General features: G+C 38.5%; 1 pseudogene; it reads left to right on the forward strand.

Annotated features, from left to right (window-relative positions):
* Nucleotides 1-2,530: 2,530 nt before the first annotated feature.
* Nucleotides 2,531-3,658, forward strand: LOC102857029 (annotated as a pseudogene).
* The last annotated feature ends 24,183 nt before the right edge of the window (nucleotides 3,659-27,841 follow it).

Genomic DNA, 27,841 nt, shown 5'->3' on the forward strand with positions numbered 1-27,841 from the left:
AGAACACAGTGCCCAAATAAGGTCTTATTTATGATTTTGGCAAACAAAGAGAAGCAGGAAATCAGCGCCATCTTGTAATGGCGACCGCACACGGCCTTCCATAATAGGACATTTGTAGTTATGCTGTCCCATCAGTCAAACGTATAAGCTAGACTTTTCAGCTTTCAAATCTTTGTTACAAAGTCATTATTTCATTAAAGTCACTAAAATTGTAATCACCCATCTGTATTTAATATAGTAATTTTTTACATCATTTGTTATTATTCATTGCCTTGTTTTGTATCATCTCCTTGATTAGGTGTGGACCATACAATTGTGTTCCACAGTATTTTCATAGTCTTATTGCTGTAAATACTTCACCTGGCCATTCTTCCTGTTGAAGCCCATTCAGCACCATATAAAACAGTATCCCATGCATATTGAACTTTCAATAGATGTTTTGTTAATCTAATAAATTAATGTTGATCCAAAATAACATTAATTGACATAAGAGTTTGAAGATATTGCCACTAAATCACAGGGCAGGTGTTACAGATAATAATAAGGCATAAAGAAGCGCTCCCAAGACATAATCTAAAATTAAAGGCCACCCAGTTGCCTTGGATGTCACTTTGTCATATGTGACATCTGGAAGCTCTGCTCTTACCAGCTCTATTTTCATATTGTTAACAAGCTGTTGCCACATCCAGCAGGAGTGATGTGTTTATACACCCAGGAAAGAAACTTACTTTTCTTTTATTTTTTCCTCTTATAAAACAGTAAAAATTAAAATCCCAAAGGATAAAATTTTGGGGGGGGAGTATAGGTGGAAGAATTATGTGATTCAAAGTAGAAACTTACATAAGGACTGAATCTGGCTCTTAGCATTAAAGTGACAGTTGATGTTTAAAAAAATGGAAATAATGGTGAATGGATGAGCTGTCGGTAGAGTGCCAATAATGTTATTTTATGTCAATAGAAATGCTATATAAATGAATTCTTATTTACATTAGTAATAGTATCCAATATCACCTACAAATATGGTTTTCAAACATCAAACTCAAAACCACTGAGCTGACTCCAAGTCAGAGAGACCATCCATTGGTTTCCAACACTATAAATCCTAATGTTAGGAGAGTGTCCACCTTTCTTCTCAAGGGTGATTCAAGGATTTGAATTTCCAAAAATGCAGAGCCTCTTGTTAGCAAATCAATCTGCTACAGATTATAGAATCAGATTCTTACAAAGTCTTTGCCTATTGTTGGTAGATATCATCAAATTAATTATAACTCATAGAAACCCATGGACAATGTATGTGAATCTTGCTATATTCTGCACTACCTTCATCATTCTGATATGTTTGAGCCCATTATTACAGTCATTATGTGAATTCATCTTGTTGATGGTCTTCCTGTCTTTCTCTGACTCTCCTCCTTACCTAGCATAAGGTAGACATAATCATGATCCTTCTTGCTCAGGTTGTGAGATAAAGTTTCACTATCCTTGACTCTAAGAAGCACCAATGTTGTACTTCCTTTAACACAGACTCATTTGTTCTTTTGCAACCCATGATATATTCAATGCTCTTCTCCAGCTCCACAACTTAAAGCCATTAATTCTTCTTCTATAACCCTTGTTCACTGTCCAATTTTCAGATGCATAAAATGTCATTTAAACAACAATCAGTTTTATCAGATATAGTTCAATCTTTAAACCAATATCTTGGCTCTTTAGCACTTACGAGATGCCCTGGACAGCAGATTCTCCCACTGCAACATGACTTTGAGTTTTTTGACTGCTCTTAACATGGGTGTTGACCACTTGAGTCGAAATAATTGACAACTTCAGTCTTTTTTTTCCATGTAGCGTATGTTGTCTATTAGTCCAAGGACAAGGATTTTTGTTTTCTTAAGGTTGACGTAAAATTTATATTGAGAACTGCAGTGTTTGATCCTCTGTAGCAAATGATTCAAATCTTCTTCACTTTTGACAAGACAAGGTTATTCCACCTGCGTAACTCACTTTGGTGATGAATCTTCCTCCAATCCTAATGTCACATTCTTCTTCATATAGTCCAGCTTCCTTAATTATTTTCTTAGCATAAAGATTGAATGTTGTTGTTGTATACCATCAAGTTGGATCTGACCCACAGCTGACCCTCTGGTGGGTTTCCAGAGGTAGTTAATCAAAGAGGAGGATATTGTTCATCCTTCTAGGTATGGAAAAAGGCTATAATTCTGACTCAAATCTTTGTGATTTTAAACATTCAATGTTCCCTTGCTGTATGTGGACAACAACTTTTTGTCTAGGTGTAGGCTTTGAATGAACACAAGTAAGTGTTTTGGGATTCTCATTATTTTCAATGTTGGCCATAATTTATTAGGATTCACCCAATCAACTGCTCTTGCATAGACTATAAAACACAAATCATAAAATCACTGACAACTTAAAAACAAAACAAACAAGACAGGTGGCACCCTGTCTGCCAGGGAGCACAGGCCTTTTCCCACAGTCACTGCTGCCAGTTCATACCCGCGACCCCCAGCTCACCATGAATGATGACATCACTGTGCTTGTGGTCGACAACGGCTCTGGCATGTGTAAGGCTGGCTTTGTGAGCAGCGACGGCCCCTCAGGCTGTCTTCCCCTCCATAGTGGGGTGCCCTGGGCACCAGGGCGCGATGGTGGGCATGAGCCAGAAGGACTCCTACGTGGGGGATGAAGCCCAGAGCAAGAGAGGCATCCTGACCCTCAAGTACCCCATCGAGCACGGCATTGTCACCAACTGAGACAACCTGGAGAAGATCTGGCACCACACCTTCTACAACAAGCTTCGTGTGGCCCCCGAAGACCACCCTGTGCTCTGATGGAGGCCCCCCTGGACCCCAAGGCTAACTGGGAGAAGATGACCCAGATCATGTTGGAGACCTTCAACACCCCTGTCATGTACATGGCCATCCAGGGTGTGCTGTCCCTGTATGCTTCTGGCTGAACCACTGGCATCGTGATGGATTCCCGGGATGGGGTCACCCACACTGGGTCCATCTACAAGGGGTACAACCGTCCCCATGCCATCCTGCGTCTAGACCTGGCTGGCCGGGACCTGATGGATTACCTCATGAAGATCCTCACCAAGCAAGGCTACAGTTTCACCACCACGGCTGAGCGGGAAATTGTGTGTGACAGCAAGGAGAAACTCTGTGACATTCTCCTGGACTTTGAGAAGGAGATGGCCAAGGCGGCTTGTTCGTCCTCCTTGGAGAAGAGCTCTGAGCTGCCCAATGGGCAGGTCATCACCATTGGCAATGAGCGTTTCCGCTGTCCCGAGGCACTCTTCCAGCCCTCCTTCCTGGGCATGGAGTCTTGTGTCATCTATGAAACTACCTTCAGCTCCAACATGGAGTGTGATGTTGACATCCCCAAGGACCTCTACGCCAACACAGTGCTGTCTGGTGGGACCACCAGGTACCCAGGCACCACTGACAGGATGCAGAAGGAGATCACAGCGCTGGCCCCCAGCACGATGAAGATCAAGATCATCGCTCCCCCTGAGTGCAAATACTCCGTGTGGATCAGCGGCTGCATCCTGGCCTCCCTGTCCACCTTCCAGCAGATGTGGATCAGCAAGCAGGAGTATGAAAAGTCTGGTCCCTCCATCATCCACCTCAAATGCTTATAGGCTGCCTGTTTAGTTGTGTTACACCCTTTCTTGATTAAAAATCCTAATTTGGGCAGAAAAAAAAAACAACAAAGGATGAGAATTGGAGGAAAAAAAAAACCCCAAAAACAAAACCCCCACAAATCAGCATTTTTTTTCCAGATGCTATCATCCAAGATCCATTTAATATTAGCAATGACATCCTTTGTGCCATGGCCTCTTCTGAATCCATTCAGTTTATTGATGAGACTACCCAATTCTTTTTTAAATTTCCAAGACAAGCTATTCTCCTTGTGGAATGCTAGGTAGACATTCACTTTCTGGATAGGCCAACATGCATCACTCCGCAGAGTCATCCACACTAAAACAACAAAACAAACAGAAAAACCCTTATGGGAGACATACTCCACAGCAAGTTATTGATGAGTCTTCCTCCAGTCCTAATCTCACATTCCTCCTCATAAAACCCAGCCACCTGGATGATCTGTTCCACATATAGATTGCAAAGAAGTGGAGACAAAACACATCCCTGATGCACTCCTGCTTTTAAACCATGCAGTGTTTCTTTGTTTTGTTCTGACAACAACCTTCTGGTCCAATGCAAAACATGATGCTGCATAATTTTTATTCATGTTTTCATTCATTCTAAATATTAGTCACAAAACATATGCTAGACACTGTGTTAGTGTCTGTAGATGCAACATGAACAGAAGTTAGTCTATGATTTCTGGTTTTCAAGATTTCTAAATAACAGTTATTGTGTGAGTACTGAAGCACCTGGTGGATTTGGATCATGGACCTTGGTGTTAACAGTGCAACTACTTTGCTCTATGACATCAGTGCCCTTCATCAGAGTTATTGAGAAAGAAAATGAAAGCACCATAAAGTAAGTGGCTAACTTATAACTGACATCTAGCAGACATCCAAGTAAAAATTTTTCTAAAAGGTCCATAAACAATCTAGCGTTAGTGAGTTTGCTTTTGTATTTTGTAGGTGAATTGATGGTATATTCTCAAGTAATGCAAAGATCAGATGGCCAATGTTATTGATGGTATGTTAGAAAAATTATCTGAGCATTATTTGGAAGGAGATGATCACTCTTGATCACTCTTAACATAGACTGCTTTATACAACTTGAAATTAGACTTCTGGGATTAATAAGATTTAAATGTACAGGAATGAGAAGGGCAGCTTTACATCATTGCAGATGTTGGGTTCAAGGTTTGATAGAGACTGTGTTGACTAATTTGTAAATCTCTTTTGATCAGAAATTTTTACTTGCAAATATTCTTTTGTTTTCTTAATTGGTTCACATACAATTATTCATAAATATTGTATTTAATTTGCATATATTATATTTTATATAATCACTCATATACTACTATTGATCTATGCCTATTATCACCTCATCTTTTCAAGTCTCCATAACCTTTTAGATTAAGTTATGTCCTTCCCAAAAATAAATGTTGCAAATCCTAGTATATTTTAGAAGTAATTCTATATGGGAATATTTTTTCCTTTCTTAGGTTACTGAATTCATACTGGTGTATAGTGTGTGTTAAGCCAATGACTTCTGAGATACTTACTTTTAAAAGTAAATAAGGCGATTGTGTAACAAGAAAGAATTTTTCTTTTAGTTTTCGAAGAGAAGAGTGAATTGTAGGAGAAGGGGTGGGCAGGGAGAAAATTGCAACAATGAATGAATGGAAACCCTAAGTCTCTTAAACTTTCATTAAAATTCATTTTTAAAAAAAGTAAATAAGGCATAGAGCCAAGGAAGCACACAAGAGGGAAATGGATGTTATGTTGCCTAAAAATTACCAAATAATCCAGGAACAGATGAGGTAAGAAATGCACTGGACAACCAACATAGGAAAAAACCAATGCAGGAAAAAAAGATGATGGTCCTGAATTTGAGCTCCTTGCTTTCTAAATTTTAAGACAATAAGTTTCTGTACATTAAATCTACCTTCTTGTGGTATTTATTTCATAACAGCATTGGCAGCCTAAGATAGGTTGTAAAGGTAAGATATAGAAAGATGCATTATGAAAAACAAAGACTGCCTCAGCAGTGGTTCTCTGGGACTGTTTGTGGGACTGCAGCATCAGAGGGAAATTTGTCAGAAATGCAAATTCTCTGACCCCAACATAGATTTATGGGCCAGTATCTCCGGAATTGGAGACTGTAATATAATTTTAACAAGGCCTCCAGGTGATTTTTAATTCATTTGCAAGTTTTAGAACTGCCTTTATAATATAGAGGAGCTCTAGTGACACGATATACTGCTAATGAAAGGTCAGTGGTTTGAATTCACCAGCTGATCCTATGGTGAAAGATGGTCAGTCTCTCTATAAGTTTCACAACCTCAAAGCATAAGGCAAGGTCAATAGGTGTTAGACTGTTGTTATGTGCAATTGAATCAGAACCAATTCATTGCTGGTCCTTCAGCAAGTTTTCAGGTGCTCCGAGTCACATGAGAGAAGATTGCCCATTTTCCTCCCAAGGTGCAGCTGGTTCATTCGAATCATGCCTTTGGAATTGACTGTGTGTGTGTGTGTGTGTGTGTGTGTGTGTGTGTGTGTGTGTATTTATTTTTGCCTGTTTGTTTGCTGCTAGTGTATGACTTTATTGTTGTTTTTGTTGAATGCCATCTACTTAAGCACGACTCATAGCGACTCTATGAACAAAAGACCTAATGCTTTTCTATCATTATCGTCTTTCTCCATAGTTTCCATAGGTATGAGGTTTAGGAAAAGTATGCTACTCCTGCTTTCAAACCCATTTTACAACTGGAGCTCCACTAAACACTGTCCAAACTGGGATACCATTATGGCATGACACCCCAAACGCATAAGGTTCAGCATCACAGCAAACCAAGATTACCACAGAACAGCAAATTGACAAAGAGTTATGTACAAAGTAGAAGAATGTTCCTCCAAAATATAACGCTGGTCTCACTTAGCAGCGGCTAAGTGTCATCAAGTCGAATTCAAGTCATAACGACCCTATGAATATGACTACATGATATTTTAAAACAAACAGAAAAGAAAAAAAGTAGGAGTCAACTAGGATTGACTTTAGCACATTGGCATGGAATCACATGCAAGGTGACATCTGAAATAACAGAAGCTTTGCAGAGTTAGGGCTTAAAGGGTCCCTCTGTGAGCAGGTGAGATGAACGACATTCCTGATGCTTTCCTGTTCCACACAATTTGTTTTGTGATTTTCTGCTGTTATTGATACATGGGTCTTGACTAACCACAGTTATAAAAGCAATACACTTATGTGCTGTGTATTGTAAATAAAACTATCCAGCCAGTTTCCTCATAATTCTCTTTTGTATATTCCTAAATAATAATAATAATCATAATTAATAATTGTAGCATAGTGTCAGTCATGCTAGCAGACTGTTCCTTGCTTGTCATCAATTCTTGACCTCTTCATTCTCATACTTTGCATATCAATATTCACACCGTACACTCTACCTTAACAGACTTTAGTTTTGAGTAATTGGGGAGGTGGGAGGTGACTTCTAACTGCTCTGAGGTAAACCTAGCTGAATGAGTTTACTAATTAAGGACTTAAGTTTTGCTGTCAGTCCTGCTTGAGACTGCTGGACTAAACCTAGACTTGAGTTGTGAGATATTCTTTCCCTACTCTCCAACCTATTTCCCTAATAAACCCCACAACTTTGAGTAAAGTCTGTGAGTCAACAGTAAATATGGGAACCAGTGATTGGTGGAAATAGGTGCAGAAGCATGGAAGGCGGCATGTCTGGCCTCACAGCTATCTGTTTGCTTCTCTGGATATTATTGATGGGGTCAGTTCTCCTTTATGAAGAAGGCAGAAGTCAGGCTCAGCCATCTCCGTGTTGCACCTTGCTCCTTAAGCATCTTCCATATCTGTTTTACTTGGTTTCTTAGGTTGTTAGTGTAGAAAGATGGCCTGGATTATATTATGAAATGTTATGAAATAGATAGTAACTGGAAAAAAATGCAAGTTACACATTAGATAAAAAATTAAATAAACCTTTATGAGTATTTCTTCACAATGTGAAAATAGAGCTCTGGTGGCTTAGGGGTATGGAATTGTTCTGCTAACCCCAAAGCACATGGTTCAAATCTACCATCTCTTTGGCTGGAGAAAGATGTATAGTCTCTTCTTGTGCAATTTATTGCTGTTGACAACCTGCTGGAAGGTCAGCTATGAGTTGGTTCTGACTCAAATCAATGACACATAACAAAAATAACAGTGTGAAAAAAATATATATAGCTGAAAAAAAAGTAGAATAAGAGGGATTAGAAATAGGAAGAGATTTTTTTTTACATTGTCATCCACCTTGAGTATTGTATTCTCCTAAAGAGCTCTTCCTATAAGGTCCAATTAATAGTGAGAATGAGAAAAATTCAACAATCTAAGGAGCAGTGAGTTTATGTTCATATTGTTGCTGTTATGTTACGTCAAGTTGCCTGTGACTCATATTGCCCCTATGTAAACCCTGCTCTATCCTGTGCTAATCTCACTATCTCCAACACACCTATCCCCATTACCCCGGTCACTGAATCAATCCATCTCATTGAGGGTCTTCCTCTTTTGTGCTGTCCCTTCACCCTCCCAAGCATGATGTCTCTCTCCAAGGACTGTGAATCAATCTATCTCATTGAGGGTCTTCCTCTTTTGTGCTGTCCCTTCACCCTCCCAAGCATGATGTCTCTCTCCAAGGACTGGTTCCTCCTTGCAACATGTCCAAAGTATGTCAGACAATGCTTCAGAATCCTTGCCTCCAAGGAGCAGCCTGATTTCACCCTCTCTAGGACAAACTTGTTATGTTTGTAGGTGAGAAATAACTCAGAAAACAAGATTTAAGTGGTTGCACAAGTCAAAGGATACAATCAATATCATGGAATTGTATGTATACATTTTGTGTAATTATCATATATTCTACTGTGAATATTTTCCTGTTCAAGAAAAAGAAATTATAAAATAATTCCTGAATTAAAATTTGTACTAAAATACATATTCTCTACACACACACACACACATACAAGCACACGCATACCCAAAAGATGAGAGTAGATAAGATAGAAAGAATTGATATTTTTCCTTTAGCTTTCCAGATTATAGCAAAATTAATTTTATATCCATATGTGTGTGAATGCAGGCTTGCATGCATAACTATTATATAACAACTTAATTAAAAAATTTACACAATAAAGGGCACATATTTGTTAATGAAGCAAACAAACCAGTTCTAATTTCAGACGGGATCTTACTCTGAAAGTTATGATTTTTAGCCTCAAGGTCTCCTTGCACCCTCACTCTCTTCATAAAAATGCTTTTCCTGCAAATTCAAGTGAAAGAATATTTAAATCAGACTGAACACTCATTCCTTAGCAACTTCTCTTAGACAAATAGCCAGATGCTCCCTCAGTGGGGGAAAACAAGCCGTCCTAGTAAGCGCAGAGATCTGAAGAAACACCTAACAAAACACCTGGTGGAGATGTAAGGCTGCTCTGGATGAAGCCCAAGGGGGCTGGTCTGGGACCCTTCCTCCAGCACTCCTCGGTCAGGGCTTCTGTACTGTGTATGTTCGACACCACGAGAGAACAGAGATTCAGCAAGAAATGTCAGAGCTGGGCTAGGGAATTCAGCTGTTGGCACGTCTTTGCTACACTGTTACAGGGAAAAGGAGCTAAAACTCTACTGCTCATGAATTCCTACTCAGACCTTAAGCCCTATTTAAAATATGTTAAAATGTCTTCTTTGATCAGTTTTTACCCTTCCAGACCTCATCTGAACGTGAAACGGCATGTTTCCTAGAAGATGTTCTATGTGGAGAAAAAAGGTAAGATAAATCCATGAAAGGATTTAAAACTTGTTGTTGTCAAGTCAGAAAAACTCCTAGCCCATTCTTGGAGAGGAAGCGGTGCTGGGAATCAGAAAGGAGGAGATTTCTCATCTTTCTGTCAAGAAGCTGCTTGTGGATTGGAACCGCCTTTGGGATGGCAGTGCGGCTCCCTATGAGCTAAGCTATCAGAATTGGAAAAGGAGATATAGATGAGAGACAGAGAGACAGGAAGAAAGGGAGAAAAGAAGAGGAACAAAGATGAAGGAGGAAGAGGGAGGGGGAGAGAGAAATTCTACGGCAGTGTTATTAAGTGCCAAACAATATAAAAATAGATGAAGCCTCTGTGACTACCCCCAACCCCCCAAAATGGCAAAATCATTTCAAAGAGCAGTCGAGACAGACAAAGATCATTGCAGGTTTCGTAAAGTAATAATGAGCTTGGCAGCTACTCAGACCAGATGAAAGGGCTTGAGGATTTGGTGGGTGATGAGTGAGACCTGGCTAACACGGCCCTGGAACCAAGAGGTGCAAGCCAAAGCGTGGAGGACATTTGAATCCAGATTGGACGCTATTTTCGTGAATGCATCAGAATGTGAGGAAAGGTTTTTACATTGAGGATTGAGATGATCTGCTTACCATTACTTAATGATCACTCTGGCTTCCCATGTCATACTTGTCAGTATTTTCCATCTACAGTCTTGCCTTTGAACATCCAGGCTCTAATCCAAGCAGGCAGACACAAACTGGTGACATGATTAGGAAAGGACTCTCTTTATAGTACCCATTCTGGACCAATCTGTGGTGTTTATGTGCACATTATTATTGCCCCTGAGTCATAACGAGTCTGAAATTGGAGGCAGCTTTCCACCTGAGACATCATCCAAATCATTTCATGAAACCATCCCCTCTATAGATCTCAAGAGGCTCATTCAATTACTTTAAGGGCCAACTTTTTTCCAGCTTATAAGAAATGTAAAAATCATGTCTACGGATAGTCATATTAACAGCAGTTTGAATGATTCTATTTTTTTCAGTGATGACACACAAATACTTCCTCCACATATTAAATATAACAGCAGAACAAATTAAGAAGAGCTACTGACATTTCTGAAATACAATGTAGATTTTATTTTTATTTAATATTTTATTTTTTACTTAATTGTATCCTAACTTTTCAGTATCTTGGCAAAAGGCAACTTATCAGTAGGTTGTCAGGCTGATGTCATTTCAAGCAATAAAGGATGCTATAAAACCAGAAATAAGTCATAGGGGAACCAGGGTTTGTTTTTGCCTTTTTAAAAACTAAACCGCCACCATATTAAATGTGTATAAATATGCTCAAACTTTGGCTTCCCAATGCCCATACCCAGAGAGAGTTATGAATTTCTCCTCATTTTCCTAGGCCTTTAAGGATAGTCTAAACCTTGCCAGAGAGATTTCTGGAATTTTACAATAAGAAAATGGAATAGGGGCTGATGAATGAATATAGTCATTAAAGGTGGAGAGAAAGGTTTCGAATTCACTCACTCAATTATTGCTATTAAGTCAGAATCAACACATTTCTGACTCTTTAGTGGTTTCCAAGAATAAAAACCACTAGCCTTTACACTGAACATCACACAGAAGGAGAATGCCCCCCTTAGTGCTGTGAAACAGCTGGTAGACTTGAACCCCCAGAGAAGTGTGGCATTTGGATTAGAAAAGAACCTTCTATGATCTATGCCACTAGAGTCCCATAAGAGAGATTAAGTTGGCCTATGTATCTAATTCAGGTCATCAGGCCATGGTCTTCTCAATCAGTTGCTACACATCAGAAAGCTGAACAATAAGCAAAAATGATAGAAGAAAAACCAATGCTTTGACTTGTGGTTCTGGAGGAGATTACTGAATATCCGTGAACTCCTAAGAGAAGTAGATAAATCTTAGAGTGGGTGCAGCCAAAGTAATCCTTAGAGACAAAGATGGAAGACTTAGTCTTTCATTCTTTGGGCATGTTGCTAAGTGAGACTATTCATTGGAGAGAGACATCATGTGTTGAAAGATGTGAGGTCAAAGAAGGAGCGGAAGATCCCCAATAAGATGACTTGACAAAGGGACTTCAGCAATGGGCTTGAGTGTTTCAGAGATGGTGTGGATGACACAGGCTGGCCATGGTTCAGGTTGGCTATGCATAGAGTCACTGTGAGTCATACTCAGCAGCAACTAACAACAACACCAACACCAACAAGAGTATGGTAAAAGCTGAGAGAAGAGTAGGTTGTGAATTCCTGTTAGAGGAAGTAAATATGGGAGACTGTGATGAAGAATGAGAGGAAGGTGGAAAGTGAGAAAGCTGGAAATGAGAGGAAACATATGAAAAGAAATGTGCTGGAAGTGATTAATTTTACTAGAATAAATCTTTCATCATTCAGTTTCATACATGGTTTCACTAAAAAGTTTATAAAGATAAATTCCTTTCATTCTTCATGCAAGAATAAAGGAAAATTAACATAATTATAATAGAAAAGAAGATGTATATGATGAAATCTCAGTAGCAACAGTCAAAATCATATTAGAGGTTGACTATGGAAGAGTTCATTGTTGTTGTTATGTGCTGTCTAGTCACCTGCGACTCATAGCAGCCCTATGTACCTATGTACCTCTGAAGCCTTCTCTCTCCTAAGCCAGTCTCACTGATTCTGACACCATTCAGTACTCATATGGAAATTAAAAATGAAGTTAAATAAAATGAAAATAAGTCCATGAGAACAAAAAAAATGACCATTAATCTATCCCAACTGAATTTGAAAACTATCTTCAGAACAGATTTCATGCAATTAACACTAATAATCACAGACTACATGAGTTGTGAAATATCAATGTTACCATCCATGCAGAAAGCAAAAGGCTGTTCATTACAAAGACATGGGGAGGGTGAAGACTAAAATGGATTGCAGAACAGAATCTGGGCAACCATTATGGTATTTGAAAAGACTATGGAACAGTGTGCAGCATCAGAGCAACACCAAGTTGTTAAATTCAGCAAATAGACAAAAGATTGCTATGTCATTTAAGAAATATTCTTTCAAAAGTTAATAAATTTCCTTGTGGAATTTAAAGCCACACTTTTGAGCAGACCTCTACCCTCGGCCAAAGTCTCGAGGACATCCACTCTTGAGGGGGAAAGAGCAGTAACACACATTAAACACAACCTCAAAAACTTCCCTTAAGTGACTCATACAACTGCCATCAAGATGCTAGCTAGCAGCCACGCTTACAAGTACTTACTTTAGCTAAATTCTGCCAATTCAACTCAACTCATTGCCACTGAATTAGAACTAATCCAGAACTCACCTTTTAGCAGGTTTTCAGAGGCTGTAAATCACACTGAAAAAGACACTCATATTTCTCCTAGAGCAGCTGGTGGATTCAAACCACTTGTTTTTAAGTTGACAACTCCTTAACCCACTAGGTCCCCAAAGATACCTCAACAAATAAATTTGGTAGATTGATTAAGATGAAAGCTTGGTTATTGTACTTGAAGAAATGGTTAGTATAAAGGTATTTATGTCTATTTAGAACATCAAAACTTGATAATACTTCACTACTTAAGTGTAAAATAGAAAACATTACTTGCTAAAACACTTAATTTTGTTAAGCAGGAAGTCTTGTGAAGAAGAAAAATTTAACTTTATCATTGCTATACAAAAAGATTCATCCTGGAAAGAGTTAAACCGGGTGGCTTCCTGGAGGCAAGGATTGTGAGACTCCGTCTAACATACTTTGGACATGTTGTAAGGAGAGACTGGTCCTTGGAAAGGGACATCATGCTTGGGAGGGTGGAGGGACGGCGCAGGAGAGGAAGGCCCTCTATGAGGTGGATTGATTCAGTGACTGGGTTAATCGGGATGGGAGTGTCAGAGACAGTGAGATTGGCATAGGATAGAGCAGAGGTTAGGGCTGTTGTACATAGGGTCCCTATGAGTTGCAAGAGACTAGACGGCACATAACAACAATAACAACATACTATTAAACATTGATTTCCATGTTTAGTCTACTAAAAATGGCAAAACTTACTAAAAATGTAATTATAACTAAAATGTTTTATATTGGAAATTATCTCTGAAATGTTGTTGATGATTGTTCTTGAGCCGAGTATGACACCGAGTGACCCTATGAACAAAAAGTCTAAATATTTTCAATAACATCATTGTTCAAATCACACATTTAACAAAACAAAAAAAATCTTTTTTCTTTAGAATTATGAATATAAGGAAAATATGTTATGTTTTTGTGTGCCACCAGGTCAAACCTATCCATAGTTGACCCTCCAGTGAATTTTCAGAGGCTGTAAAGTACATAGGAGACTGTGCATCTTTCTTCTGCAGAGGGGCTGGTGGACTCAAATCTTTGCCTGTGGATTGACAGCATAGCTCCTTACGACTAAGCCATCACTGCTCCAAAGAGAAATAGAAGTAGTAAACAAATAACAAAAACAAAAAAATTCCCTGTGTCTCTTAATGGTATTTCATGAATGATGTTTGGATAATTCTCCATTCTGAATTATGTTGTTAAACACTTTTCTGTCAGCTACAATTGACTGTATAAAGTATAAAGTACTTATACTGTATAAGTATAAAAAATATAAAATGATATATGGTCCTCAGGAATCTTCCAGTTGTCACTCTATTCAAACACTATATTCATGTTACCATTCAAGAACACTGAGCCAATCTGTCTCTTTCAGATTAGCTTTCCACTTCACCAAATATGAGGTTCCCCTCTTCAGTTGATTCTGCTGATACGATGTCCAGAGGAAGTAAACCAGACAAAATTGTGCTATGATATATAAAATTTTCTTTGACTAATTGTTGTAGGAGGGGAAGGCCCTCTAAGAGATGGATTGATTCAGTGATTGAGGTAATCGGGATGAGTGTGTTGGAGACAATGAGATTGGCACAGGACAGAATAGAGTTCAGGGCTGTTGTACATAGGGTCGCTATGAATCGCAAGTGACTTGACGGCACACAACAACAACAACAATTGTTGGAAGTAGATTATCAGATATTTTTTCCCAGTTTGTTTTAGTCTAGAAGATCTGTTGAAATCTGTCAATCATGAGTTACTTTATAGGTATTAAAAAACCCTATAGTTTAGCTTTCAACTTTATAAAAACAGACAAGTCACCAAAGTAAAACAAACTGAGAGACAGATTATTTGTGCAAAGAACGGAAGACTAGCAGGCAAGAGTGACCATCTATTTCTGATATAACAGGGCTTTGAAAACCGTGTGAAAGACAAGAGGAATATAATTTTAGAGGTAGAGCCATATTGGAAGTCATGCAAAATGAGAAGACATACCTGCAATAACGTTTTGACAGTTGGTACATGGAATATTCAAAATATAGATGTACAGAAATAGGATGTTGTAACAATAAGATGGAACGAACGGACATTGATATTCTAGGCATTTGTTAAATGAGAAGGATGAGCTAGGGTCCTCGTAAATCAGACAATCATATGATCTACTATGAATGAGAAGCTGAATAAGAATAGTCTTCTATTCATAGCGCAAAACATAATTTTGAGCTGTATCTTAAAGTACATGGTTGTGATAGGATCCCATCCAAACTCATACAAACAAAGTCTGTTAATAAGACTATCATTGAGAAATATGTACCAATGACTAACACTGGAAAGGAGGAAACTGAAGATTTCAACCAAATTTCACACGCCAAAATTAACCAAATATACAGTCAAGACGCATTAATAATTACTGGTGGCCAGAACACAAAACTCAGAAACAATGAAGAAGTAATGATAGTGGAGAAAGTATGGTCTTGGGGATAGAAATGAGTCTGGATAAGGAATGATTGGATATTGTATGTTCAATGATTTATTAATTACAGAAACCTTTCTTAAAAATATAAAAAGGTGACTTTGGAAAAAGCATGCTGGGAACAGCAGAGGGTCAGTGAAAGGGAAGAAGACTCTCAATGAGATGCATTAACGCCACTGACTGCAACAACTGACTTGAACACGAAGGAGATAGGGCACGATTTCTCTCTGTTGTTCACAGCTTCACTCTGAGTCCTCACTTGCTCAGCAGTACTTTAACACAACAACAGCAGCTACCACTGTGATGATGTAAAAATAGTTTACGAATTAAGATCAAGCAATGTAGCACAGAGACCACACTAATAGACAAGACGAACCAATCAGGAATTCTTTAACTGGAAGAGATTCTCAGTTTATAAATCAGTTACTTGTTTTAAAATAAACTAACAAAACACCAAGAAGAATGGAATAGTAAGAGATATTGAGTCATGTGACTTTCACCCCATCATCATGTTGTGACAGAAGGAAGAACTAAAATTTGCCTTCAAACATTAGAAGTTTGCTTCTAGTCCTTTGTTGAAGCATTTTCAGTACAACTGTATTTGCTAAATGGGACTATTATTCTGCCTTGTTTACGTCAATATCAACATGATTCATAATTTATGCATACATACTAGTGACTCTGAAGGGTGAAAACAATGACTGATATTTATGAGAGAGCCTAGATCTCTAATCCACACATTTTTGAGTGTGGTGAATCCTATTTGAACCGAGGTTGCTGTGGCCACAACACAGCCAGGAGTTGTTGGTACTAGATTATCAGAGCAAGCTACTGCCGGTCAATGAAGAAGTGAGATAGGGGGCAGCAGATGGGCAGCTGCGAAGGGAGTGGAGACAGCTTGAGAGACCAAAGTTGCTGAGAGCAACATCTCAATGAAAGAGTAGAGCAGTGCTGGCAGCGGCTTCAAGAAAGAGTGGAGCAGAAGCAGCAAGACAAACCAACATCACAGAAGAGTCTGTTACCCTGAGCCATAATCCCTAGAGTAAGGTGGGGTGGGGGACAGGAAAGTGTTGGCCAGGCAAGGCAGGGTTCAGAAGGGGATGGCAGAAGTGGATGTGGGCAGTGCAGGACTGGGTGAAACCAAATCAATGCCACCTACGGTGGGGTCAGGGGGCCAGCACATAATTGGTTTACTTTTGCAAATGGAATTCTATCTCATCTGTTCTTCGGGGTAAAATGCTAGTCTGTCAGATACTGCTCTAAGCTGAACATCTAAATTAAGGCAGAGTAGAGAGAAGGATTGGCCATTCACTTACGAAACAGCAGGCCTTTGAAAGCTTATATACAAGAGACTGACATTGTTAATAATTTCAGTTTGCTTGGTTCAACAATCAACATTCTTGGCACCAGCAGTCAGGGAATGAAAAGATGCAATTTCCCTATTGCAGTGGGGAAATCTGCTGGCAGGGACCTCTCCAGAGTGCTGAAGAGCAAGGACGTCAGTCTAGAGACTAAGGCACACCTGATCTAGGCTAGGTGTTTGCAATTACTTGCCATACATCAGAGAACTGGACAATCACCTAAGATGGCAGAAGGAGAATTGATGCCTTTGAGTTGTGATGCTGGAAAAGAGTGTTTAATATATGACGGGCTGCCAAGAAAACTAACAGGTCTACCCAAGAGAGGATGAAACCAAGCAGCTCCTTGGTGGCAAGGATTTTGAGACTCCATCCCACATATACTTTGGACAAAGATATCATGCTTGGAAGGATTCAGGAACAGTGCAGGAGAGGAGGAACCTAGATGAGATGGATTGACACAATAACTGGGGTAATAAGGGTAGGTGTGTCAGAATCAGTGAGATTGGCTTAGGATAGAGCAGAGTTCAGAGCTATTGCACATAGAATTGCTATGAATAGTAGTCAATTCTATGGCAACTAACAACAACATATCTTTAGTACAAACCATAATAAATATTCTATAGAACACAATGGGAAGAAATGGTGAAGCAAAGGAGTTTAACGAAAGATTTTAAAGGGCAACTTGAGGACACAAAGTATTCCAATGAAATGTGCAAAGAGATAGAATCAGAAAATATAAAGGGATGAACTTGCTTGACATTTCTCAAGCTGAAAACACAGAGAACAAATTCAAGCCACAAGTGAAGCATACTATGGGTAAATCTTGAATGATAAAAATAGCATAAAAAATAGAGAAGGAATACACAGAGTTACTGTATTAAAAAGAATTGACTGACCCAGAACCATTTCACAAAAGTAGCATATGATCAAGAACCAGTGGTGAAGAGGTAGATGTTCAAGTTGTATCGAAGGCAATGGCAAAAACCCCCCACTATGCTGTGATTCCAAAGGCATGCTGTTCGAGGCCACCAGCTGCTCCATGGGAAAAAGATGGGTAATCTACTCTCATGCAATTAACTGCTTCTGGAAACCTGCTGGAGGGTCCGCCATGGGTCATTCTGACAATGATACTCAACAACAACAACAACTATTGAGTACCAATCTGCATCTTTCAACTAACAGATGAAGTCCTGCACGTACTCACCAGGCTATGCTAAGAAACTTGAAGACAGCTGTCTGACATTGGGTTTTAGAGGCTGTAAGTCCTTAAGGGAAGGTACTGTCCCATGTTTCTCTTCAGATGCAGCTGGTGAATTTGAACTGATAGTGTACCAACACACAAAGGATTTAGGGCTCTTAGCAGTTGACATAAAGACCATTAACATTTAAAATTCACCAAGTAAGAGGGTTCCTGGAAATGGGGAAAATGACAATTATGCAACTGTTGTTGTTATGCGCCGTTGAGTCTCTTGCGATTCATAGCAACCTTTGTGCAACAGCCCTAAACTCTGCTCTGTCCTGTGCCAATTGCACTGTCTCTGACACTCCCATCCCGATTATCCCAGTCACTGAATCAATCCACCTCATAGAGGGCCTTCCTCTCCTGCGCCGTCCCTCCACCCTCCCAAGTATGATGTCCCTCTCCAAGGACTGGTCCCTCTTTGCAACATGTCCGAAGTATGTTAGACGGAGCCTCAGAATCCTTGCCTCCAAGAAGCCACCTGCTTTAACCATTTCCAGGACAAATCTGTTTGTTTTGCTAGCAGTCCATGGTACTCTCACTAGTTTTTTTAAAAAGTATAAATCACAACTTATAGTGTGAAAATGCATTATGCAATAAAAAAAATCACGAGTTAATGTATGTATAGTCTATCCCATAATCATCATCCTCTGCTTTCAAGATACTTCCTATTTGATATAGTTTTTGTTTTCCTTCTCTTTGGAGGCAAGAATGATGAGACTTGGCCTCACATATTTTGGACATATTGCTAGGAGGTGCTATTCCGTAGAGAAGAACAGGATGTTGGGAAGTATGGAGGCTCGTCAAAGAAGAGGAAGACCCTCAACCAGGTGGATTGATACAGCGACTGCTACAGTGAGTTCTTGTGTATTAGGAAATGTGAGAATGGTTCAGGATCTTTTATTTATAGGGTCGCTATGAGTTTTGCTTGACTCAGCAACACCTACCACCACCACCACCAACTCTTCCCCCCCTGCCCTTGATACCATCAATGCTAAAATTTCTAGCAAATTGTAGATTCAACTCAAATACATGATGATCTTCACGTGTATTAGAGTAGAATTGTGATTTACATTGTTTTCAATGATTGTTTGAGAGAAGATATTCAAGTCTATCTTCTGAGATGCTTCTCAGTAAACTTATATTTTCAATTTTTCAGTTACCAGCTGAACAGAATTACTGCTTACATCATCCAGGAGTGGCTACCATTTATAGTATTTATAAGGAATGTTTGTGGCTCGTGACAGGTGCATTGCTTTGTGTCAATTCAAATCAACATCCAGCAATATCAGTGTGAACCCCCCAATAGTCAAAGCACTGTTGCCAGGTCAAAAAGGCTCTGGTGAGGTTAATCATATTTGACAGGCACTCTCAAACACACATATCCTTTGAAAATCACTTTCATTGACTGTATTCCTTTTTTTTAATTCCAGAGTTCTCAATTCTGGAAGATCTCAGAAAGTTAAAATGTGGAGTTGACTTTCTGAAAAGAGTCATTAAAATTTGTTTGAAAAATATACCAGATAATCTTTGACCTTTCTTTGCTTTCATTATTAATCTTTTTAAAAATTTATCTGATTTATTTACAAAGATTACTTTGTTTTTCCCAATATATTAATATCTTTTTCCAATGTATTAATACCTTTTTAAATCACTCTATTCTCCATGATTTTCTAGAAAGATTCGTTCTTTCTTACATAATACTGCTTCACTAAAGCAAGCAATGAAATTATCTTAGAGAAATATTTCTCAGTATATACATGCAAACAGTTAATTCAGAAGTAAAAATATCAATGTAAAACTATAAATATAAAAATAATGTAGCATATTCTTAGTGGACACCTATGAGTTCTTGCCAAATTAATATTGGTTTCCTGAAAATTACTATGTAAATGATTCAGTGTAAATTTTTCCTAATTTTATGTAAATTTCATATAAACTTGACCCATAGGGTATGAAAACAAGTTCTTAAAGGAATATGAAATTAGTGTTTTGAGATTCAAGGATCTTTCAAAGTTTAAAGAAGTAGGAAATCTTTATTTTTATTTTTAGAATACAGATGTATTCATTTTCATAAAGTAAAACACACCTAGATAATCAATAAATTGGAGTTTGGATAATTACCTGGTGGATTTATTGATTGTGGATAATCTATCAGAGAATAACTTAAATGTTGGTCTTAATAATTCCCCTTGGCTTCTTTGGGCGCAGTCGGGGACTGAGAGGATCAGATGTGGTGTTTGATAAGTGTCCCAGTCATTTTGGCTACAGAAGCACTGTGTTCAGAACAAGCTTCCTTTATTGAAGTTTCATGAGCTCTTCATGCTGGGATATGACACATGCCAGTAGGAGCCAGCCAAGTGTGCATGGCAGAGGCTCAACACGCAACTATTATCAGTATTGTCACTGCTTCGATTCATATCTAGCCAGTGCAATTTTTCAATCACTCCTCTTCCTTTCAAAGAATTTCCTATACTTGTCTTGCCTCAACATAAATTATTCACTGCTCTTTTATTTTTCCCGTTGCATTTGTTTAATAACAATGCATACATTTCATTCCAACTCCAAACTTCCCAAACTTCTGATGCTCCATGAAGTTCACAAGCAATTTCATTTCCAGAAATAGCAAAGCATCCTTCTGAGATGTTGTTAAAGCCTGGTCTAATCTAGACTGTGTTTATTTAAACTTGGTGCCAAACAGCTCCTTGGTGGTGGCTTCTGATTATAGTCCAAGGTTGACTAGGCTTCTGAGAATAAATTCAAGAGCAAAGGAAGCTGTTCAGTGACAAGGTTAAAGCCACTGATAACAGAGAATGCTAACAAACATATCTTTCCCCTTCTGGGAGTAGGGGCTTGTCTACATTTTGTATCACTGGGCCATTAAACTAATGTCTTGTTCAGGTTCCACAGTAATCTGGAAATTAATATACCTTTTCTCTGTACTGAGAGTGAAGAAATGTACATAATTATACTTACTAAAATGTAAGGGGATAATTAGTCAGGAAGAGGACGCAACTGAAACACAGAGATTAGAAGGCAAGTTTATTTATCTCTTGTATAATGTGTAACTAATTCAAGATTTATGTTTGAACAGTGGATGAAAAATAACCCCTTAAAACTGTAGAAAGAAGGAATGGTTGCACAGTACAATGAATGGTTTTAAGTGTCCACAATGCAATTGCTTTAAAAACACGAAAGGAAGGAATTTTGTAAATGTCAGTAATTGGAAATATTTGAATACATTACGACTTAAAAATTAAGAGTTTCCAACCATGAAATGTGTTTATTTTATTGTCCCCCCCCCCTTTTTTTAACCTGGAAATGAGAAAAGTACTGAATTGGTTGTGTGCTTTTATTGAAATGTCTTCTCAGAGCTTAAGCCTCTTGACAGTAGCCTTGGCGGAGCCACCTGCCTCAGGCTCAAGTGCTTGGGATCTCTCTGTCCCCTGACTGATTTGCATGCGCTCTCCGTGTCCCCAGCAACAGGTGTCTCATTAGCACCTGAGCGATGCCAGCATCTGAGGAAGGTTGTGAACTGATTAAACACATGCTCCATTTTTATCTCTTTATGAGTCATTACTTAAAGGTTTTATCACCAGATTGCCACACTTAATTACGCAGAGCCATAATTAAATATGAGCATTCTAAGGCCTGCTTTTGCAAAATTTAGCTTAAACTTCAGTGACATGTTTTGCTGTTTGCTAATTTAAAGCCATCTTTAAAGAGAGTCGTAGGAGGTGCTTTTCTGAAGGTGCTTTTCGGAAGGGGACGGGACATACTAGGTTTGAGTGGGCTTTCTTTTCTTCTTTTAAATCAATCTCTCTCTCTCTCTCACACACACACACACACACACACACACGCCCCAAAACTATAGATTGCACTGAAAGACCTGGAAAACATCACCCAAAATAGAAGGAATTAAACTAACACAAGCTAAGTTTGTTTTCCGGTTTGTTTGTTTGTTGGATTTGTTGTTGCTGCTGTTGTCAGGGTTCAGAGGAATAAATGATTGCTTGCCTTATGAATCAGCTTGTAAGTAGAATACTAGCATATCTTGGGGAAAAAACCCAAGGCAATTTTAGTTCCCATTTTTATTGTCCTGAAAACATCTATGGATTTTATAAGGGCAATACAGAACAAACATTTACATGTCATCAAGATTATACGAAATGAGGTTGTCTGTTATCTCCTGTTAATATGTCTGTTAACATATTTTTATCATCTTTGAGGATAAAAATGATATAGTTCAATACATTGTCTTTTTTTTTTTTTACAGTTGGGTTTTATTTTTCACATTTGCCCTGATTGTGTCAGAATCTCTATATTCTAAGAACAAAACTGAAGCTTCTTTTCACATCTCATTTGCTAACATCAGGGTGTCATCAGGTGTTGTTATTACATGCCCTCCATTTGACTTTAATAAAAACCCATCTCTCATCCTTATAATCTTTTCTGTACTTAAGCCCATTTGCATTCATTGTACCAATCTATCTGTTGAGGGTCTTCTCTTTTCCACTGGTACACTATTTTACCAGGCTTGGTGTATTTCCAGGAACCGACACCTCCTGATAACATACTCAAAGTATGCGAGACAAAGACTCATCATTTTCAGCTTCTAAAAAACATTCTCATTGCATTTCTTCTAAGACATATTTGTTTGTTTGGAAGTCCATGATAGAATCTTTTCTCCTTTCCCCCCAAACATCAAAAAAGGAATTAATGGTTTTTTTTGTTTACATTTTATTAACTTTTTTATTAACTTTTATTATTTGTTCAACTTTCAGATGAACATAAATCAACTGAAAATATGTCTTCAGTGAGGCCTATCTTAAGATTCAATATGGCTTTCCTTGTTCCTCAGCACTTTAAAGAAGTCTTTTGTAACTAATTTGCCTACCGTTGTTATTGTTGGTGTTGGTGGTGTTGTTATGTGCCATCAAATCACTTACAACTCATAGTGACCCTATGTACAAAAGTCCTAAACCCTGCTCTATCCTGTGCCAACCTTACTGTCTCTGACATACCTTCATTGCCCCAGTTACTGAATCAATCCATCTCCTTGAGGGTCTTCCTCTCCTGCACTGTCCCACCACCCTCCCAAACATGATTTCCCTCTCCAAGGACCAGTCCCTCCTTGTAGCATATCCGAAGTATGTTAGACAGAGCTTCAGAAGCCTTGCCTCCAAGGAGCAGGCTGGTTTCACCTTCACTAGGATGAACTTATTTGTTCTCCTAGCTGTCTATGGTATATTCAACACTCTTCTCCAGCACCACAGCTCAAAGGCATCAATTCCCCTTCTATGATCCCTAGTCATTTTCCAGGTCTCTGATGCATAGCAAACAATTGCAAAGACTATGGCATGGATCAGATGCACCTTAGTCTCCAGGCTGACATCGTTGCTCTTCAGTTCTCTGGAGAGATCCCTGATAGCAGACTTGTCCAATACAGTTTATTTCTTGGCTGCCTGTACCAAAGAGTGTTGATTGTGGAGTCAAGGAAACTAAAATTGTTAAAAGTCTCAATCTCTTCACCATCCATAATGATGCTGCCAATTGGCCCAGTGGTGAGAATCTTTTTTTTCTTGATGTTGAGCTTCCATACATATTGAAAGTTTATGCAGCAAGTGCTTCAGGTCCTCCTCAGTCAAAGCAAGCAGAGTTGTGTCATCTACATAACACAAATTGTTGATGACATATTCCTTCAATCCTGATGCCATATACTCCCTCATACAGCCCAGCCTCCTGGACGATCCGTTCTGCATACAGATAGAAAAGCTAGGGAGACAGAATATATCCCTGGTCTACACCCTTCCTGATTTTGAACCATGTATTGTCTCCCTTCTCTGTTCTGATGACTGTTTCCTGATTCAAGTATGAATTTTACATAAGTACATCAAGTGTTCTGGAATCCCCATTCTTCTCAGAGTCAGCCACAGTTTGTTGTGATCCACACAGTCAATTTTCAAAGTCAATGAAGTACAGAGATTCCTCTAGTACTCTCTGCTTTAAGTCAAGATCCATCTAACATGAGCTATACAATACATTTTTAAAAGATTTCTTGATAAGTGCTTCCACGGGTGTTGGGTGTGGATCAAAAGAAAATGAAATTCTTGACTTCATCAATCTTTTCTCCATTTATCATAATGATACTTATTGGTCTAGTCGTGAGGCTTTTGTTTTCTTTATGTTCAGATATAATTGACACGACATTGTTTGGTTTTATTGCCATACTTGCTGTGAGTTCCACAGATCTCCTTTTTAAATGATGTGTCTCCCCAGAGTCTAAAAGTTTTGTAAGTTACTTGAGGAAAATAATTCCATTGGTGACACCCTTGAGTCTTAGACAACCTCTTGGAGCATGGACCAGTAAAGTCAGACGTTCACTTCCAGTGCTATCTTCAAGATCATTATGGTGAGGAAAACATAGCAACCCAACCTTACCCCATACTTAAGAAAGGAACATGTACAATTTTAGGATATATCAGTTGAATAAATCACTTCACTTCTGAGTTGGGGAGAACTTAAAAGAGAAATAGTAAAAGGAAAGCATACTTTTTCTCTTTGAATGTTATTGAACAAATCTGAGAATAATACATGAAAATAGAATACTCTGCATAAAGAAGTTATCAGTAGAAGATGTTTTCTCCCTTGAATTAGCATCTTACCCTTATAGTTGCACTGCTAAATCAAAGATATATTGTTTGAATACACCAGCTTCTCCATGGGAGAAGATGGGCAATTTCCTCCCGTGCAATTTACTGCCTTTGAAAATATCTCAGTTGTGACTCAATGGTACTCAGCAACAACAATAACAACTACAACAACAACAACAATCCTTCAAGCATTCCCCTTCTTCAAAAAGTAATGGCCTGAAATTCAGTTTTTGTTTGTGGGAAAACCTTATCTCAGTTAAGATGCTTCACTTTTTTTCTCAAAAAAGTGACATGGACGACGTAATCCAGATTTAGCTAATGATCCTTCCGTCCTATCCTTACCAGTAACGGAAAAGATTATCTCCATGTGGGTGGTGGAAGAAGACTTTGAAATCATAAAGGATGAAAGTAGACTCTCCACTACGTGTTCTCATTATCAGTATGATCACAAGACAGGATTGCACCTCTGTGGTACTAGTGGACCAACTTGAAATCCAAGTTCTTTGTGATGAAAATTTGAAACTCAAAAATGCAAACTCATTGCCATAAATTGTGGACTGGCATATCTAATGTCCCAGAGAGTTTTCAGAAGCTACAAATTGCACAAAGGAGACTATAAACGACCCATGTCTCTCCTTTAGCGTAGTTCCTGGATTCAAGCCACATCCATTTGAGTTGGCAGCACAACTCCTTATCTAATAGACCATCAACAATTCCCTGAAAATATAAAGGTAAGGAAAGAAATATACTTTCAAGCATTCTCAATAGCAAGCAGATTCAGCAAAAAGGAAATCGTTGGAAACAGAGCAAAAGTAGTTACAGTCCAACCATGATTTGATGGCAGAGTGTAAATACTATCATCAGCACCTTTTTCTCTATCTTTCAGTCTCCTTCAAACTGGCTCAATTCAGATAAATTGAACTAAAATTAGAGTCTGAGGACTTCTCAAAAGAGAATCACAGACTTCCTTTTCAACACAGGATGAACTTGGCTGGGGACATAAATAACTGATGGTTAACACCTAATGAATCATAACTTCACAATCTAAATCCATGTTGAGGAAAGAGTAGCTGTGGAAAGATCACAGTGCTGGTCATGTCCTTAGAAGTGATAGGTGGTCATTATTGTGCTGGGAATATCTGGTTCTTTACAGTTTCATTTTACATTGACAGTGTCACTATCCAGAAACTGATATGAGTGAAATATGTTTCTACTCGGGTGAAGGAAACATCACACTAAAAGATGAAACCTAATTAATTTCCTTTGGGTACATTTTTGTGTGAAGTAGGATGCTTTGCTCTGTAGACTTGATCCTTAGCCATTGTGACCTATTAAAATCATGTGGCTTCAGTTTTTATACTCCTTTTACACATTAATGTCACACACAAATAAAATTATACTGAACATAATTTTTAAATGGCTGGAATAGTCCATCCACAGGGAGCTACTGGAATGATAAGCTTGATTCAAGATAAGATGGGGAATAAAGGATACATTTGCTGGTGTCAGGTAGATTTTGGCTGAAGGCAGAAAAAGTTAGAAATATGTTTATTTGTGGTTTTGACCATGCAAAGCATTAAACTGGGTGGCTCATAAGAAAGAATTGGTTTCACTGAGAAGAAATGGAACTCCAGAACACTTGAATTGGCTCATGTGGAACCTGTAAACGAACCAAGCAGCAGTAGTTTGAACAGAAAAAGAAGATCCTACATGCTATGCATCAAAATTGCATCCTGTATCCATACCTATTCAACTTGCACATTGAACAAGTAATTTGAGATTTGAGTAGATGAACTATATGAAGATGAAGATGATAAAAAGTTTGGAAGAAGAATATGATATAAAGCTTGGAAAAAGTCTCATCAATAACCTGTAATACTCAGATAACTCAACCTTGCTTGTAGAAAGTGAAGACTTGAAGCACTTAATGAAGAATATTAAAGACCTTCAGTATGGATTATAGTTGAACATAAAGAAGACAAAAATTTACTCAAGTGGACAAATAAGCATTTTAAGAGATGGAGACATGACATTTTCAATTCTGTCCTATGCATATGAAAGTTAAAAAGGGCATAAGGAACACCAAAGAAGAATTGATGTCTTTGAAGTGTGGTTTTGAAGATTATTGGAAACAGTGTGAGATGCCAAAAGAACAGAACATTCTGCTTTGGAAGAAATACATTCAGGTTATATGTCTTAGAAGCAAAAATGGTGAGCCTTTGCATACCTTACATGCTTGGGTATCTAGTGTAGTGGGACCAGTACTTGGACAAAGATAACATGCTTGGAAAAGCAGACGATCAACAGAGGAGAGGAAGAAACACAACAAGCTAGACTGACACATTGACAGCAAAGCAAGCATTGCAAATGTGGCACAAGATCAGGCAAGTTTTTCATGTGTTATACATGCAGGTGACATGCTATGAGACTCCACCTACTTGATAATGCCGATAAACAGTAACAAAGAGCTCTGGTGGTCTAGTGGGTAGAGAATTACACTGTCAACCCACAAGCTTGCAGTTCAAATCTAACAGTTGCTTTGTGGAAGGAACACGGGCAGTCTCCTCCTGTATGATTCACTGCCTCTGAAAAGCCACAGGAGGGTCATTTCTGAAGATTCCGTTCTGACTTGATGACACATAACAACAACTTTACATATATGTTTTAACGAGGGATTCAAGCTGGTGTCCAAGTTTCCAACTCACTGAAGTCCATTTCCAAATGGAACATAAGTCTGCAAGACTTTAAATATCTCTTTTTCTAAAGGTTTCACTTCATCTGTCTTTGGGAAATTGTTTTTCTCCAGTTTACATTACTAATCTCTTCTAATATAAACATAGAACAAGCCTATTTCATGATTGTATAAAAGGATCCATTATAATTCTTCATAAAAATCTTTCTTCTAAAGAAAAAGCTAAACACCTATTCCTTTCACTTAGAGTGAAAAAAAGATTTCATCTTCAAACTCTGAAGGTTGTTTATTTTCCCTAGATGTTGTTGTTGTTGTTGTTATGTGCTGTCTAGTTGACAATGATCCGTAGCAATTCTACGCACATCTGATCTATCCTGAGCCAATCTCACTGTCTCTGACACACCTACCCTTATCATGACAGTTATGAAGTCAATCCATCTCACGTGGGGTCTTCCTCTTCTGCACTATCCCTCTACCCTTCTAAGCATAATGTTCTTCTCCAAGGATCAATCCTCCCTGACTATATGTTCAAAGTATGTGAGATGAAGTCTTAAAATCCTTGCCCCCAAGGAGCAGCTCGAGTTCACCCTT

This window comes from Elephantulus edwardii, unplaced genomic scaffold (assembly GCF_000299155.1).
Source record: "Elephantulus edwardii isolate Elephantulus edwardi_28Jun2011 unplaced genomic scaffold, EleEdw1.0 scaffold00112, whole genome shotgun sequence".
NCBI classification, from domain to species: Eukaryota; Metazoa; Chordata; class Mammalia; order Macroscelidea; family Macroscelididae; genus Elephantulus; species Elephantulus edwardii.